The sequence below is a fragment of the Equus caballus genome, chromosome 18, assembly GCF_041296265.1.
Source record: "Equus caballus isolate H_3958 breed thoroughbred chromosome 18, TB-T2T, whole genome shotgun sequence".
In the NCBI taxonomy this organism is placed as follows: domain Eukaryota; kingdom Metazoa; phylum Chordata; class Mammalia; order Perissodactyla; family Equidae; genus Equus; species Equus caballus.
The window spans coordinates 32,249,986-32,267,137 of NC_091701.1; the positions used below are offsets into that span (position 1 = coordinate 32,249,986).

Consider the following 17,152-nt stretch of genomic DNA (forward strand, 5'->3'; position numbering starts at 1 on the left):
TAAAAAAATATACCACATTCTTTCCATCCTATTTTGATACATCTATTTTTGAAACCGTCAGGGCCTCAGTAAATCCAAGTGGCTCATGTCACACGTGACCTCTGAGAGACCTGGAAAGATCATGGAGTAGAGATCTCAGACCAAACCCAAGTCCCATTTTAGCAGAAGTTCTGACCCCAGTCAAGACTTCCCGGCCAGAGCTCCTACTAGCACCTCCAGGGCCCCAGATTCAGCTCTGCTACCAGCTGTGGGATCTTGGGTCCGTCACCCGTACTCTGGGCTGTGTTTCCACAGCGCAAGGCTGGTTGGACAGTGATATATTTCTTAGTTCCTCTGCCTGTGACATTTTGAGAAGTTAAAGGTTTGCTTGATAGCTTACAAAGGTGCCCTGGGAGTTAGACCTTCCACAGGCCAGCCGACTGGCTGGCACCAGGAGGGCAGGTAAGCAGTACAGAGATGACAGGTGGCCTGGAAGCCAGGCAGCTTGACTCTGAGCTCTCCCTGATGAAGTGGGAGTGATGCTGGAACAACTCTGGCCTGGGAGGATCAGCAGGAGGCTGGACTCGAAAGACTGGCCCACACCTCATTTGTTCATCGGGTATTTACCGAGCCCCCGCTCTGTCCTGGGTTTGTTCAAGGCTCTGGCGATCCAACAGTGGACAGGTGAGGTTTCCGCCGGGCCTGGGGCTTACCGTCTAGAGGTGGGGAGGACTCACTCTGGAGTGATCTTATTTACAACTTAAAGCCATTATTAAAAAAGGGCGAGAATTATTAGAGGGGTGGGGTGAGGTGAGGTGGAATGGTCGGAAAAGGCCTGTCTGAGTTCCTCCAGTCCTGAATAACTTGCTTTTGGCCGGATCACTTCCATCCCAGGGCTCGGTCCTCAGTTTCTACATCCCGCAGAGAAAGGGCTTGGCTGCCCCGGGTCTTCGCGCTCGGCCGAACGCCGCCCCTCGCTCCGAGTTGCATTTCCTGAGCGGACCAGGCTGGGTGCAGACAGGCCGGGCTTGGCTCCCTGCCGCCTCCCCAGCACGACCCGTCCCAGGTGTCACCTCTTGCAGCGGCCGCGCGGGCTCCCTTCAACCCCGCGGAGGACCCTGAGGTGTCGCAGAGGAGCCCGGCCCGGGGCCGCCCGCGGGCGGGAGGGGCGCCCTGTCCCCGGCCCGGCACCCCCGGGCGCCCAGGTGGCTCGGGCCGGGGAGGAGCCGCGCCCGCCCCGCCCCGCGCGGCCGCAGCCAGCGCCGGCCGGCAGGAGCACCGCGAGGCCCGGCGGTGCGGGCGGCGCAGGTGAGCGAGCGGGCGGCCGGGGGCGGCGGGGGGCGCGGGGTCGCGGCGCGGCGGAGGGGCTGGGGGCCGGTGGCCGCCCGGGGGCGAACGACTGCGGCCATGGGGGCAGGAGGCGGGGGCGGGCAGGCGGGGGCCGCGCGGTCTGTGAGTGCCCGGAGCGCCGCGGAGGCACCGGTGCGGCGGCGCTGGTGGGAGAGGGGAGGCTGGGGGCCGGACTGCCGGGGCGAGCACGGAGCTGAGGTGGGGGGTTCAAGGCCGATGGAGGAGCCGAGAGCGGGCCCCCGCCTCGCCCTCTGCAGCGTTTCCCATCGGGCCCGCGCCGGAGCCGCTGCTCCCTCTGCCCGGCTCTTTACTTTTGGTGTTGGTGAGGAATAAACGACCTACCCATGGGTTAGTTACCTGGGGCTGCCGAAACGCTGAGTGTGCGAGGCTGCCTGACTCCAGGGTCCTTAGGTTGTAAGGCTGCAGGGCTGTGTGCCCTGGGGCGTCATGGGGGTGAACGTGGAGGGGTGCTGTCCATCTCCCAGGGTCTGGCGATCAGCATGAGAAAGTGGAGGAAGTCTAGAATGGTGTCTAAATTCTAGTCACTAGCTGTGTGACCTTGAGCAAGTTACTTAACTTCGCTGATCCTCAGTTTCCTCAAAGGTCAAACGGGTATTATAATCATTAGAACAGCCTTAAGTTATAAGAGGTTTGTAAAGTACATAGCACAATGCTGGATGAAAGTTTTCAGCATTTCCCCCCCTCTGTGTTACTGTAACACTTTATGCCTGCGAGAGGTCCCCCTACATTTCTGGACAGAAGGGAGATCCAGGAGGCTCCGATTACCCTCCTTTAGGAGGGAACTGCGGTGGTGGTGGTGTGTTTTCTGCAGTGGGTGGGCATTCTTTAGCACTCTTGACTTGTTCATGGCTAGGGCTCCTCCAGGTTGTCTTAGTTCCTGGCACCATTCTAGAAGCCAAGATTGAGAGGTGCTGGGGCACAGGCCCTATAGACAGAAAGGGTGTTATCAGCCTGCTCTCATCAGTACTGACTGTGTTTGTCAGAATTCTTTTCTTTGGGTTGGATTTTGGTCGCTTGAAAATTGCCTTATGCAATGTAGAAATTGATTGGGTCACATAAATGAAAAGGCTGAGGGTTTAGCTTCAGGCATAGCTGGATCTGGGGGCTTGTATAATGTTGCAGGGCTCTGTCTGTCTTTCATACATCTTTGCTCCTTTTTCCTCTGTGTTGACTGCTTCTTAGTATGGAGTGATAAATAGCACCGGCACCTTCAGGCTTATCGGCTCTTTCAGAGAGAGGGGATGGGGTGGGGAGAGTCTTTCTCTTTTTTCATCTCCTCCATCCTTATAGCAAATCTTATCAATATACTAGACCAAAGTGGGGCCAAGCCATCTCAGTGGATAGGGAGTGAGTTTCTGTGATAGGAGTGGGTACTTTACCCAGGTGCCACCATGCCTGGGGGGATCAGTTCAACCACTGTGATACACAGTCCTACCCCAGCTGCTGGGGATTGGGGAGGGGCAGTTCTGAATGAGAAGTCTGCATTCTGGGTAGATAAAAATAGGACATGTCCCTTGCACTATCTCTGCCTTTACTCACAGCCTCCTAAAGTAAGTCTATAGCAGAGTGTACACAGCCTGGGTGCCATGCTCTGTCAGTCATCAAGTCTTTATCCAATGCATGGAAGGCATCCTGCATGTTCATTCTTTCATTCACTCAGACTTAATAAATGCCCAGCGTATGGCAGGACCTCTGCCAGGTGAAAATGCTTGCTTTTGCGAAACTTACAGTCTGTTTGGAAGATGTGCAGATAACAGTGCCTGGGACTGCTTAACTGTCTAGGGATGTCGTGAAGACTTCCCAAGGAAGCCATAGTTGACCTCTAAATTGGAGGTGAGGAGGGCTGCTCTGGGAGAAAACTAGAGTTGAAGGGACTTCCCAGGCCATGTGGTAGGATATGAGTTAGGGCACTTTCTGTTGTAAGTAACTTTATTTAGCTTACATTACAATTTTGCTTAAGAAGTCTGGAGGTAGGTGGTTCAAAGTGGTCACAGCTCTAGGTTGACTTCTGGAAGATTCTTTTGATTTTTCCCTGCCCTGCCACAGGGTGTCTCGAGCTCCATCAGACCTTCGTGTGATAATGTTTGAAGCAGAAAGGGAGGGACAGGGCTTGCTTCTCAGTGTTTCTCTAGATAACAAAGGACAAAATTCCCCAGAAATTCCCTGTGCATTTGGCCAGGTGCCATTGGCCAAAATGGTCACATGCCCACCCTAAACCAGACACTGGCGAAGGAGAAGAGGGTGGCTCTGATTGTTTTGGCCAAGCAATCTTCTGGAGCTGGGGGAGGGGCTCACCTGCCCTGAACACATGGAGCCCCATATCTGAATAAAATCAGAGTTCGGTTAGCAAGGAAGAAAGTGAGACTGCCTGTCTGGCTGTTAGGTAGGCAGTCAACCGTGTCTCCCAGAGGTGGTGACAGATAATGGAATGCATGGCCTATATGGGCAGTCAGGAGGAGCTGAGTACAATAGAAGTACAGGGTGTGGCTGAGAGGAGGAAAGGAGCTGAGGTTGGAGCTGTGGTAGAGACAGGAGTACCTGTGTTAGATACCACTCTGGGTATCACTAAGAAGGGTCCATCTTGGTTTCATTCCTCAGAGAACTTACACTCAAAACCTGGAAAAGTTTTTCAGAGTTTTTCCTCTTTCCATTAGTAACAGCAACAGTGGCTCGCTCTATGGTGTTGATTCTGTAGGTGGGGATTAGAGCGGAGGGGTTTGGGAGGGGCCATGTGTAGTTTGCAAAAGCCTCACAGATGGTTCTGCTGTGCCTCCCAGGCCCCACCTGTCCCCAGCACCTCCCTTCATCTTCTCCCATGCCCCATCTTGAGAACACTTGCTTGTTCTGTCTTCACTTCAGTATTATGACGTCTTCAAACTAACAGGCTGGGACTTGGGGAAGATGCAGTTAGTGGTAGATCCTGGACTAGAAAACAGTTCAGCTGACAAGAAGTGCAGTGGGTGAATCCTCTGTGGCTGTTCTTAGTAGGAAACCAGCCTCTGCTGTCTGCTGCTTTTAGATCCTTTAGCCTGTTTTCATCCAAAGCATGAGGTGAGTTCTGCTTTCTCTTTCCATTTGATGTCATGGACACTGGTGGACATTTGGAGCTAGATGGGGCAACTAGGGATGCTACTCTTCATCAGTCTCCATCCTCAATATCTAGTTAGCACAGAAATTGGCAAAAAGCCCTGGTCACTAATCCTGGAAGAAAGGAGAGAGTGGAAGGCTGCATGTTTTGTTTTCATCAGCAGTACTGCCACAGGCTGGCCGGGATCGCTGGAAGAGTGTGAGGGAATGAATCTCTAGAAGCCTTGGGCAGGCAGTCAGTCACAAAATTTATTGATCATCTACTCTGTGCCAGACACTTTTCTGGGACACAAGAAAGACAGTCTCTGTTCTCATGGAGCTTACAATCTACTGGAAGGAGACGTGTTTATGTTTTAGCTCATATGTCAGGTGATGAGAAATACTATAATGAAAAATAAAATAGGTTAAGAGAAAAATGCAGTAGTTGGAAACAAGCTGGGCCTAGTGCTGGAAATCTTCAAGGTTTATCCTCTCTCTAGTTTCTAGTCGAGAAATATGGCCTGAACGTATATGATATTGGGCAAAAAAAGACAGCCGTTCACTTGAAGAATAGGGTTACATATTGAATAACTTGATCTTAAAGGATTTCTTTCATGCAGAGACTCTTTGTTTGTTATACCTCTCATTGTTCTCAAACATGATTTACAATAACTTACAAAACATGGTAACAGGTGATGAGAAATAGGGAAGAAATATGAGCAAAGGGAAAATAAAGGTCATTTCTTTCATCATTATGTTCCAGAATTGTTTAGTTTTGGTAGCAGGGGAAGAAGGAAGTATGATGATTAAAAACGTGGTGAGTCATGCTCAGGGCTCATTATTTAAAAGGAGAGAAAATAAATTTTGATGCCTCAGGAAGTTATAACTTTTTTAGAGTTTAGAGAGCCAATTTTATTTGATAGGAAAGATAGTCTCATTACTAAACATGTATATGAAATTTATCTCCTGAGTTCAAAGGAAACTCAATTTTTTTTCTTTTTAGATCAATACAAAGTGCATCAAAGGTTAACAGAGATCAAAAGTCTAATTCCAGGGTCAAATAATATGGTACAAATGAAAATTGGAGAAAAGTTATGTTTGGACCTGTAACTGACTGGGAAAAATATACCAATTCAAATGAAAATTTATAGCATGGAAGTTTTATGCAGAGGTAATCTTGATTATCTGATTTTATTGGGTTGTTTGTTTTCTTATTGTAGAGTTTTGAGAGTTCTTTACATAATCTGGATATATGTCCTTTGTCAGAAATGTGATTTGCAAATAATTTCTCCCAGTCTGTGCTCTATTTTTTTTTTATTCTCATAACAGTGTTTTTCTCAGGGCAAAAAAATTTTTTAACTTTGATAAAGCAATTTATCAATCTTTTTGTGGATCAAAGTTTTGTTGTTTTATCTAATAATTCTTTGTCTAACCAAAAATCTTGAAAATTTTCTGTTTTCTTCTAAAAGTTTCGTAGTTTTATGTTTTTATACTTAGACCTATGATCCATTTTGGGTTAATTTTTGTATAAATGTACAAGTCAAAGAAATGTTTTTTGGGAAAGATTTGCCTTAAGCTAACATCAGTTGCCAATCTTCCTCTTTTTTTTTTCCCCTCCTCAAAGCTCCAGTGCATAGTTGTATATTCTAGTTCTAGGTCCTTCTAGTTCTTCTATGTGAGCCACCACCACAGCATGGCTACTGACAGGTGTTATTCTGCACCTGGGAACTAAACCACTAGACCGTCAGGGCTGGCTTGGAAATTTTTGTTTTTGCATATGGAAGTCCAGTTGTTCCAGCACCATTTGTTGAAAAGACTATCCTTTCCCTGTTGAATTGTCTTTACTCTTGTTGAAAATCAATTGGCCATAAACATAAGGGTCTATTTCTGGACTCTCAGTTTTATTGCATTGATCTAAATGTCTGCTTTGTGCTAATACTACACTGTCTTGATTATTCTGAATATATGATAAGTATTGAAAGCAGGTAGGATAAGTCCTCCAACTTTATTCTTTTTCAGAATTGTTATGACTCTTCTGGTTGCTTTTCCTTTCCGTATCAATTGTAGATTCAGCTTGTCAATACCTACAAAAAATCCTGCTGGGATTTTGAATGAGATTGCATTGCATCTATAGATTAATTTATGAAGAACTGACATATTTACAATATTGAGTCTTCCAATTCATGAACACGATGTATCTTCTCTTTTCATTTATTTAAGTCTTTTTTGATTTTTCTGTCATCAATCATGCACATGTTTTGTTAGCTTTAGACTTAAGTATTTCGTTTTTGGGGTTGCTGTTGTTGCTAGTATATAGAAATACAATTGATTTTTGTATAAAGACATATTATTCTGTTGCCTTGCTAAAGCCACTTATTTATTTTTTCTGGGAGCTTTATTCTTTGTTCTTTGGAATTTTTTACATAGACAATCATGTCATCTGTGAATAAAGGCAATTTTATTTCTTCCTTTCCAGTCTAGATGCTTTTTATTTCTTTTTCTTTTTTGCCTTATTGCACTGTGTAGGAATTTCAGCACAATTTTATTTTTTATTTATTATTAATTAATTAATTAATTTTTGAGGAACATTGGCCCTGAGCTAACATCTGCCACCAATCCTCTTTTTTTTGCCAAGGAAGACTGGCACTGAGCTAACATCTGTGCCCATATTCCTCTGTTTTATATGTGGGACGCTGCCACAGCCTGGCTTGACAAGTGGTGTGTAGGTTCACACGCAGGATCAGAACTGGCGAACCCTGGGCTGCTGAAGCAGAATGTGCAAACTTAACCACTGCACCAATGGCCTGGCTCGTCAGCACAATTTTAAATAGGAGTGGTGGGAGAGAACATCCTTGCCTTATTTCTTATCATAAGGGGGAAACAATCTTTCACTCTTAAGTATGATGTTAGCTGAGGTTTTTTGTAGATGCCCTGTGACATTAAGGAATTTCCCATGTATTCCTAGTTTACTGAGAGTTTTTATTATGGATAGATTTTTGAATTTTGTTGAGTGCCTTTTCTCCATCTATTGACAGGATCCACTGATTTTTTTCTTCATATTTAATATGGTGAATTACACGGATTGATTTTCAGTGTTGAACCTGCCTTATATGTGTGGGATAAACTTCTGCTTGGTTGTGATATACTTTTGGAAGAGACAGTGTAGGATTGGTATTATTTCTTCAATATTTGATAGAATTCATCAGTGAAACCATTTGGTCCTCGAGTTTTCTTTGATGGAAGGTTTTTAACTACAAAATTAATTCCTTTAATAGATAGAGGATAATTCAGGTTACCTGTTTCTTCTTGATAAGTTTGGGTAGTTTATATCTTTCAAAGAATTGGTCTACTTTACCTAAGTTGTCAAATTTATGGATATAAAATTGTTTGTGGTACTCTCATATTATCTGTTTCATGTCTGTGGAGTCTGTAGTATGTTCTCTCTTTCCTGATACTGGTCATTTGCATTTGCAATCCTTTTCTTACTTAGTCTGTCTAGAAGTTCATCAATTTTATTGATTTTTTTTTCAAAGATCTAGATTTTGGTTTCATTAATTTTGTCTGTTATTTTTCTATTTTCAATTTTATTTATTTCTGTTTTTATCTTTATTATTTCCCTCCTCCTTGCTTTGGGTTTAATTTTCTCTCCCATTTTCTTAAGGGGTAAGCTTACATTGCCAATCTGAGATTTTTCTTCTGTTTTAGTATAAGCACTTAATGCTATAAATTTCTGTCCAACCACTGATTTAGCTGCATTCCACAATTTTGATATGTGTATTTTCATTTTCATTTATTTAAAATTAAAATATTGAAAAATTTCCCTTGAGACTTCCTCTTGACCCATGTGTTATTTCAAAGTATGCCATTTCATTTTCAAGTATTTGGGAATTTCCCAGAAATCTTTTTGTTGTTGATTTCTAGTTTAATTCTATTATTATCCCACACTATAATTTGCATGATTTCTATTCTTTTAAACTTGTTCACATTTGTTTTATGGCCAAGAACATGGTCTATCTTGGTAAATGTTCAAGGTGCAGTTGAAAAGGATGTGTGTTCTGCCATCATTGGGTAGAATGTTTCGGAAATATTAGGTCAAGTTGTTTGATAGCGTTGCTCAGATCTTCTGTGTCTTTACTTGTTTTCTATTTATTTTATCAATAACAGAAATGTTAGAGTCTCCAGCTACAATTATAGATTTTTCTATTGTTTTAGCACTTTTTGCTTCATGTATTTTGACCATCTGTTCTTAAGTGCAAGCACATGTAGGATTGTTATGTCCTCTTGGAGAACTGATCAATTTCTTGTTGTAGAATATTCCTCTTTATCCCTGTTAGCATTCCTTGTTTTGGAATCTACTTTGTTTGTTAATAGTACAGCTACTCCAGCTTTCTTTCAGTTAGTGTTTCCGTTCTATATATTTTTTGTTCTTTTACTTTTAACCTATCTATGTCTTTATATTTAAGGTGGGTTTTTTGGTAGACCTCATATAGTTGGGTCTTACTCTTTTAACCAATCTGACAATATCTGTTTTTTAATTAGTGTTGTTAGATCATTCACATTTACTATGATATTGATCTGGCCTAATTAAAATCTGCCATCCTGCTAGCTCTTTTCTGTTTGTTCCATTAGTTCCTTTTTTCTTTTTGTTTTTTTCTTATTACTTGCATTTTTTATGAGTCCCTTTTATCTTCAAAATGGACTCCTTATTTATGTTTCTTTAACATTTTTTAGTGAGAGATAGATATATGTAAATATATAATTTATATATAATATATAATGTATATCTATAAATATATAATTTTTAAATATAAATATGTAATTTATATATTAACATAAAAATTAATGTATTAATCAGAATCTACTTTCAGGAAAAACATATGGGTCAAGAGGATGTCTCAAGGGAATGTTTCACGTGTGGCCTAAGGCCCTTCAGCAGTATGTCCCCAGTCCTTTTCTTCTATCCTTTGTGCTATTTTTATTATCATTTTTCTTTTATATATGCTGTAAACAAAACATTGCTGCTATTTTTACTTTAGACCATGGGTCAGCAAACTTTTTCTGTAAAGGGTTAGAAAGTAAATATTATAGGCTTTGAGACCACATATCGTCTATGTTGCATATGCTGCTTCTTTTTTTAAACAACACTTTAAAAACATAGAAACCATTCTTAGCTCATGGGTCATACTAAAACAGACTATGGGCTGGATTTGGCTTGCAGGCCATAGTTTGCTGACTCTTCCTTTAAGCATTCAGTTATCTTTTTTTTTGAGGCAGATTAGCCCTGAGCTAACTACTGCCAGTCCTCCTCTTTTTGCTGAGGAAGACTGGCCCTGAGCTAACATCCATGCCCATCTTCCTCTGCTTCTCTACTTTATATGTGGGATGCCTACCACAGCATGGCTTTTGCCAAGCAGTGCCATGTCTGCACCTGGGATCCAAACCGGCGAACCCTGGGTTGCCAAGAAGCAGAACGTGTGAACTTAACTGCTGTGCCACTGGGCTGGCCCCTCAGTTATCTTTTAAAGCAATTAAAAATAAGCAAAAGATGAATTTTATTTGACTTTCATTTATTCCATTTCCAGCACTCTTCATTTGTTTGTGCAGATCCAGGTTTCTGTCTGGCATTGTATTCCTGCTGCCTGAAAAACTTCATTTAGCATTTCTTGTAGTTTAGGTCTCCTGGCACTGAATTCTCTCAGTTTTTGTTTGCTATGGCTGACTTTATTTCTCCTTCATTGTTGAAAGATATTTTCACTGGGTATAGAATTCTGGTTAACATTTTTTTTTTCTGTCAGCACTTCAAAGATGTTGTTTCATTGTCTTCTTACTTGCATGCCTTCTGACAAGATGCCTTCTATAATTCTAATCTTTGTTCCTTTGTATTTAATGTTTTATTTTCCTCCCACTGCATTCAAGATTTTCTTTTTGTCTTTGGTTTTTAGCTGTTTGAATTTGACCTGCCTAGGGGTGTGTGCGTGCGTGCGTGCGTGCGTGTGTGTGTGTACACACGCATGCATGTGCTTGGTGTTTATCCTGCTTGGTGTTCTTGAGCTTCTTGGGTCTGTGGTTTGGTATCTGTCATTAATTTTAGAAAATTCTCAGCGATTATTTCTTCAAATATTTCTTCTGCCCCATTCTCTTTCTTTTCTCCTTCTGAAATTTTGATTATACTTAGGTTACAATTTTTGGTGTTGTTCCACAGCAGTTGGGCACTTTTTTTGTTTCATTCTTCTTTGTTGTTTTAGTTTGGGTAATTTCTATTGACCTATTTTTCAAGTTCACTGATTCTTTCCTTGGCTGTGTCAAATTGGAAGAATGCCTTTTGAAAGCATTCTTTCTATTACTGTGTTTAGTCTTTCAAGCATTTCCATTTGATTCTCTCTTATAGTTTCTATCTCTCTGTTACAGTTATTCATTTGATCTTTCATGTTGCTCACCCTTTCTATTAGGGTCTTTTATAATTAATTATGATTGTTTTAGATTTTGTGTCTGATAGCTTCAACATCTGTGTCATATCTGAGTCTGGTTCTGTTAATTGCTGTGTCTCTTCACAGTGTTGTTTTTTTCTTGCTTTTTGTATGCCCTGTAATGTTTTCTTGAGAACTAGATATCTTGTGCGGGACATTAGGGACCGACATAAGTAGTTTTTACGCCTGGAAATGGGCATGTCTTTCTATTTCTACTAGGCCTTTAGTGTGTTTGGTTGGTCAGCCTAATCACGAGTTGAACTGGATTTGAGGTTTGTTGTTGGTATGGTTATCCTAGTGCACCACAGAATGCAAGTTCCTCTTGTGATATTTTGAGTTTAGAGTTGGGACTGATTTGCTGAAGAGCCTTTCTCAATGTCTGTTTCATTGTCAGCCTTAGGTCTTCTTGCACTGTGCCTCAGAATGGCTTATCTCCGTGTCCTGTCAACTCTCCCAGAAGTATTCCATTGTTGTTTACTTGATGCTTGTTAGCCAATGTCTGAGTGCCTCTGCCTCAGGTAACTCAGGTAAACACGTGCTCCTGTCTTGTCTCTTCCTGCAGATGCCTTGTTCTTAGATTTTGGGCTGCTTTGCACCTCTGTGACCTCAGTTGTCTAATGGACTGAAGAATGTTATGAACTTGCAGTTTATCTGGCTTTTTATTTGTTGTAAGCAAGGGAGGATCCTCTTTTCAGCTCTTTATACTCTGAGCAGAAATCAAAGCCTTGATTTGATGTTTTCTAGCTCGCTCTTTGTGTGATCTTCATATAAAATCCTGATACTGTTTTCCTTCTGTCTATGCCTTATAAAATGTCATTTATGTGTTTTATACATATAAATCAGTGATTCTCAACTCTTACCGTGAAACATTAAACCCGATGCAAATCTTGGGCCCCAGTGTTTCAACTGATGTACATTGGGATCCAGGCATGGGTAGCTTTTAAAAGCTCCCCAGGTGATTCTGATGTACGTCTAGGTTGAGAACCCCTGGTCTAAGTATCACTGACAACTTTTCCTTTCACAGAGGTGCCATTCCAATATAAATGGTCATATGAAATTTTAGGCAGTATACATTAACCCTTGCGACTTGTGGAATGGTTTCCCTGCTAATTGTGTCTTCAGTGGTAGTTAATTGCCTGTGATCTAGACTGATAGTCTCATATAATGGGGAAGAGACTTAGTGTTCTTATTTAACTTTCCATTACTTACAGGAATGCCCTCATGACAATGTAGGGCTTTGGTGCTGCTTATAGTCTTTCAGGGGCTGGAAACTCTGCTGTTCAAAATAATACACCCCTTTGTGAGATAATTGTACATGTTAGAAGTGTTTTCTTTCTATTGAATTGAAATGTGCCCTCCTATGATCTAGCAAATAATTTGTCTAATTCATAGCCTTGCACACTGTTTTGAAAGAAATCTGTTTGCATGACCCAGTGCAGGTGTGTGTTCTCATGTGTGTACGTGTACACGTGCACACACACACAGACACACACACAAACTCTCATACCCATGACAAGCATTTTATGAAACAGCACTTACTATAAGTCTTGCACCTCTAAATTGATTTCATGACCCACCAATGGGTTGGTTTTTGCAGTATGAAAAATGCTTATCCAGCCCATCTTCCACTAGACAAGCTTTCAAAGGTTTCAAGACAGCTCTCCTGGCACCTCAAAGTTTTCTTGCGTCTGGTGTAACGCTGGTTCCTTAGCTGTGTTTCAGCTTCCTCACTGCCCTGGCCTGCGTCATGCACTAGGTGGGCTTCAGCGTGTGGTGCCCTCTGCGTGTGAATGGCCTAGTCCAGAGGCCAGGTCTCTACAGGTGGGCGATCACTAAAGGGTAGAGGAAGCGTTCCTTGTCTTTTTCTAGACACCATTTCTAGTCATGTGGCCCAAATTCAGTGAGCTATAAGTTGAAACGTTGAACATTGAGAAACATTGTTGATGGCTTTTGTCATTTTTTTGTGTCCTCCCATTTTTTTTCATATTAATAACACATTATCCTAATTAGCTATATATGCAAATTTATTTTCCAAGAGACTGTAAACTCCTTAGATGTCAAAAAGAATATTTCATTCTTTTTCTCCAGGGGGATCAGCACAACAAAATTAATTTGTTAAATTAATCTTAGAAAACTATGTTCCCAGTCAAAACACTTTGGCCTTTTAGCCCCATTGCTTTGCTAACAATTGTGCTACTAACCTTACCTATTACTTACCAACCCAGGACCTGATAGCCCTGTATTTACTTTGGGCAATAGACAAACTGGGTAATCTAGATGAACTTGTCACCTTAGTCCTCATGCATGAGTACTCATGCAGGTGCTGGATGAGATGACCAATATTTCACAACTTAAGTCCTGTTTAGGGACACATGACATGCAAGATGAGTGTCAATGAAGTGTAGTGGGTTAGTGCTCTTAGAGGTCGCAGATGAGAGAAAGGTCACACAGGTGGTTTGGAAAGACTTGATTTGGTCCTTGAAGGTAAGCATCAGACATATGGAGTAGCAGGAAGGTATTTGGGAGTGGGAAGATTTGGAAGGAGAAAAAATTTATTTTGGTAGTCTCCCAAGTTCTGATATCTCTGCTTTCTCTGGGAGTGACTTGGATCTGTAGAATCTGAGAGAAACCATAGGTAAGATACAGCGGAGGGCCCGGCCCAGTGGTGCAGTGGTTAAGTTCGCACATTCTGCTTCTCGGTGGCCCGGGGTTCGCCGGTTTGGATCCCGGGTGCGGACATGGCACTGCTTGGCAAGCCATGCTGTGATAGGTGTCTCATATATAAAGTAGAGGAAGATGTTAGCTCAGGGCCAGTCTTCCTCAGCAAAAAGAGGAGGACTGGCAGTAGTTAGCTCAGGGCTAATCTTCCTCCAAAGGAAAAAAAAAAGAAAGAAAAAAAGGTACAGCGGAAAATCTAATTTAACTGGTTTCTGTAGCAAGGATAGACATCCACAGAAGGTAATAGGCTCAACTCCCGTCACCCCCACCCCCAATGTCTGAGCCTACAGAGACTCTGACTCTGACGTGTGTCGTTTGTGTGTGTTGTGGAAGCCACTTCTTATTGTAGCTGGCTTCAGCTCACCAGGAGCCGTTTCAAAGCTAGGAGCTCTAGCTTTGCTTGTTTGCAACTTCTGTCCAGTTTTAGAGCAGCCATCCATAGCCTTGACGTAATTTTTTCTACTTTCGTTTCTCTGAGGGCTCTTAAACAGATGTATTGTTAAGAAACACACCTTCTTAAAGTGTGCTGCAGCCACCACTCTTCATGGCCCACTTCATCCGTGAGACAATCCTTCGAGTATTCTTGTTCATAGTGAAAGTGACCCATCAAAATATTGCATAAAAGCCAGATATATCATTGGTATCTTATGGAAAACATCTCATTCATTTTGGGACTATTTTGCTGTGGTAGAAAATAGGGGTGGAAGTACATTATGAAAATAATAGGCACTGTGTGTGTGTTATTTGTTCCTCAGCAAGGTATGGGGGCCACAGTTCTTAAGCAACTAGAAGAATATTTAGAACAAAGATGAGGGCTCTGAATAATAGATATTCATAGATATTGTGGCACATAGCAACACACTGTTGCTGAGAAGTGTACATCATCCATTTCTTTTAGAATCTAATGCCAGGATGGTTGTTTATCTCCTGGGAAGAACTGATAAATCAAACAATGGAGACCTGTATAATTCTTTATATTTCTCTTTTTGCCTTGGCAGCCAGGAAGCCCAGAGCTAAATATATAAATACTCAACTGTAGTGATAATTTTATTTCAAGTTCTGTGTACAAAGATTTCCTGTCTTAAATCATGATTTCATCTTTTTACAATAGTAACTTTTATTTTCTTCTTATTACCATGGGGATACATGTTCATTATAGAAAATACTGAAAATAATAGATTACCTCCCAATCAGATATTTTCCTATCACACAGAAATAGTCACTGTTTACATTTTAATCATTCTCATTTCTTCTAAGCATATATGTGTATATATATTCTTATATCATATATTATATATATTATAATATTATGTATTATACAGTGAAATGATACCTTTCACACTGTATTAAAATTCCTTTTTTAGCTGAACTTTTATAAACATTTTCCATGTCATTAAATATTCCCCGCATAGCATTATTTTTAGTGGCTGGTATAATATTTCATCATGAGGATATATCTTGTTGTACTTTTAGCTTGAACTCAGCTTTCTGCTGTTATAAACAAATTTGTCATGTACATTCTTGTAGCTAAATCTCAGAGCACATCCACGATTATTTCCTTAGAACAGAGTTTCTAGAAGTGACATAACTGAGTAGAGGGCTATATGATTTTTGGGGCTTTAGATATATATTTCCATGTCATCCTCCAGAAAGATGAACTAATCTATTTTATCACCTAAAGTTTGAGAGTGCGTCTTCCCAAGCCTCCTGCAGTATTGAGATGATTACTTTTTAGAATCTATATGAAGAGGCAGGACTTCCGGCTGTGGCCAGGTGAGGAGGCTGCACATCTCCTCCAGAAGGCGACTGTAAATCTGGACGAAGTGAACAGAAGCAGCCATTTTATCGCTCTGGTAACCCATCAAAGGTGTACCACAATCTGAGAAGTGTTATTCTGGAAAACCTCAACTTCAGGTGAGAACAGTGGAATCTGTGGCATTCTTGCCTGGGGCTGCTGCCTTCTCCCCGCCACCCCGGCTCAGTGGCTGCAGAGGTGTTGTCTCAGCAAAGAGAGATGGGGGCCAGCCCCTCTGCTGCCGAGATCAAAGGCACTCCCTGGATTTGCAGTGGTGGGCGATGCCTGCCACCAGGGACTGTTTCTCCATAGCTCTGTCTCCCCTGTTTCAGTTTACTTTGAGTCTTTAAAAAAAATAGAAATACTCTTCTATTATCAACACTTATATTTATTATAGAAAAATAAACATAAACAAAGAGAAAAAACCACCTCAAGCCCACTTGGTGTGTTCTTCTATATCAGTTCATTTCAGTAAAACTTTCTGTGGTGATAGAAATGTTTTGTGCTGTCCAGTACAGTGGCCACTGTCCTCTTGTGTTTATTGAGCACTTGAAATGTGGCTAGCGAGGAACCAAGAAACTGAACTTTTAATTTTTATTAATTCTAACTTATTTAAATTTAAATATCCACGTGTGCCTAGTGGCTGTAGTGTTAGCTTAGTTCTATTATTTCTATAACATGGAGACATGGATACATGCATATGTAATTTAAAAAAACAAAAATAGGGGGCCAGCCTGGTGGTGCAGAGGTTAAGTGCGCACGTTCCGCTTCTTGGCGGCCTGGGGTTTGCAGGTTCGGATCCCAGGTTTGGACATGGCACTGCTTGGCAAGCCATGCTGTGGTACGGGTCCCACATATAAAGTAGAGGAAGATGGGCACAGATGTTAGCTCAGGGCCAGTCTTCCTTAGCAAAAAGAGGAGGATTGGCAGCAGATGTTAGCTCAGGGCTAATCTTCCTCAAAAAAACAAAAAACAAACAAAAGAAATAGGATCATACTGCATATTGTACTTCGTATCCTTCTTTTTCTGGTTAACAATATATCATAAACATAATTTTAATTGCTGACTTGTTTTCCATTGAATGAATGTATCATAATTTGTTTAACGAATCTCTTTCATGGCTTCAGGATATTTCCAATATTTTGATACTATAGATAACATTGCAGATAATCTTTATAGCTAAAGTTGTGACATTCATAATTATTTACAGAGGATAAATTCTTAGAATTTGAATTATTGGGTGAAATTTGATACCCATTTGCAAAGTTCTCTTCCAAGACAGTCTACCAGTGAACATTCTCAGCAGTGGTATATGAAACTCTCTCACCATTATTATTGTTATTTTAAAATTGAGATAAATATGCATGCCATAAAATTCACCCTTTTAAAGTACAGACGGTCCCTGACTTACAATGGTTTGACTTATGATTTTTTGATTTTTTGATGGTGTGAAAGCAATACGCATTCAGTAGAAGCTGTACGTTGAATTTTGATATAAATATAAACACTTACATTTGCTAATATAAGTGTTCTGAGCATGTTTAAGGTAGGCTAGGCTGAGCTGTGATATTCTGTAGGTAGGTGTATTAAGTGCATTTTTGATTTATGATATTTTCAATTTATGATGGGTTTATCTGGGCGTAACCCCATCGTAAGCCAAAAATCTGTATATAATTCGGTGATTTTTAGTATATTCACAAAGTTGTGCAAACATCATCACTAATTCCAGAACATTTTCATGTCCCCACAAAGAAAT

At 41.3% G+C, this 17,152-nt stretch overlaps 1 protein-coding gene across 32 annotated transcripts in view; it reads left to right on the forward strand.

The window, feature by feature from the left end:
• Nucleotides 1-447: 447 nt before the first annotated feature.
• LYPD6B (LY6/PLAUR domain containing 6B) overlaps nt 448-17,152 on the forward strand; it is a 170,125-nt gene continuing 153,420 nt past the window's right edge. For 8 of the 32 annotated variants that reach the window (XM_070241846.1, XM_070241854.1, XM_070241853.1 and 5 more), the window contains exon 1: nt 1,181-1,287. The gene's annotated coding sequence lies outside the window, so the exon portion shown is untranslated. Of the gene's footprint in view, nt 664-1,152; nt 1,288-17,152 lie in introns of those variants that run through there. The other 24 variants (XM_023622859.2, XM_070241838.1, XM_005601721.4 and 21 more) reach the window with 11 other exon arrangements.